This window comes from Mastomys coucha, unplaced genomic scaffold (assembly GCF_008632895.1).
Source record: "Mastomys coucha isolate ucsf_1 unplaced genomic scaffold, UCSF_Mcou_1 pScaffold22, whole genome shotgun sequence".
NCBI classification, from domain to species: Eukaryota; Metazoa; Chordata; class Mammalia; order Rodentia; family Muridae; genus Mastomys; species Mastomys coucha.
In genome coordinates this window covers 162,739,818-162,741,198 of record NW_022196905.1, presented here as the reverse complement: position 1 = coordinate 162,741,198, position 1,381 = coordinate 162,739,818, and positions in this window count along the sequence as shown.

Here is a 1,381-nt window from a genome sequence, read left to right as displayed (position 1 = left end):
TCTCAGACCATATGAAGCCTAAGAAGAAGGAAGACCAAAATGTGGATGATTCAGTGATTCTTAGAAGGATGAACAAAATACTCACAGGAGGAAATATGGAGACAAAGTGTAGAGCAGAGACTGAAGGAAATGCCACCCAGAAACTGCCCCACCTGGGGATCCACCTCATATATACAGCCACCAAACCTGGACACTATTGTGGATACTGGGAAGTGGTTGCTGATAGAAGCCTGATATGGCTGTCTCCTGAGAGGCTCTGGCAGATTCTGACAAATACAGAGGCAGATTGCTTACAGCCAACCATTGCACTGAGTGCGGGAATCTCCCAGATGAAGGAGTTGGAGAATGTACTGAAGGAGCTGAGGGGATTTGCAGCTCCATGGAGGGAGCAACATTATCAACATGCCAGATCCACCAGAGGACTGGACCACCAACCAAAGAATACACATGGAGGGACCCATGACGTTTCCACATATGTGGCAGAGTATGGCCTTGTTGGACACCAATGGGAGGAGAGGCCCTTGGACCTGAGGGTATTAATGCCCCAGTGTAGGGGAATGCTATGGTAGGAAGATAGGAGTGAGTAGGTGGGTGGGGGAGCACCCTCATAGAGGCAGCGGGAAAGAGGATGGGATAGGGTGTTTCCAAAGAGGATACCTGGAAAGGGGAAAACATTTGAAGTATAAATAAAGAAAATATCCAATAAAAAAAGCAATGAAAAAAGTAAAATAAAAAAATATTGTTTGAAAAAATTAAAGTTACAGGGGCCTGAGGAAAAAGCAAGTTTAAGACATAGTATTAACAATCCCTATGTAATAAGAAAGTAGTTTACCAGTTTACTGTTTGTCTACTTCCATTATAAAACATAGAGATGAGCTTCATCCTGTAACACAAGTCTTTAAGACAATGTCTTCTGGTAGATATCTTTTTATGAAAAAATGTTCCAGTGTTGAATCTAAAGACACAGAGAACATTAGACACTAAAATTAGACCTACTACACAACAGCAGAGAATCTGAGAGAAGTCCCATGCTGAGATGGATGGGTTTGCTGTGCTAGCTACATCAGAGCAAGCAGCTGGAACAACTCTGCTGGTAGGAATCAAGATCCATAGGACCTATTGTTCCTTCTGGGATGTGAGGATTTTTCTTACTGCCTTTTCTTGTAGGAATTCCTGGAACCCACCTTCATCCTTATGCCTATACATGCTCTTACACTTCTCTAATGCCTGTAATTTCTTCTAATAGGTAGAGCGAAATAGACTCTATGGTTAAACTTAAATACTGAAATATAACATTAACTACTCACAGTTTCTTCTCTTCTAACTTATACTTAGTACATTAAAACATATCTTGGAATCTCCTATACATATATACATACAT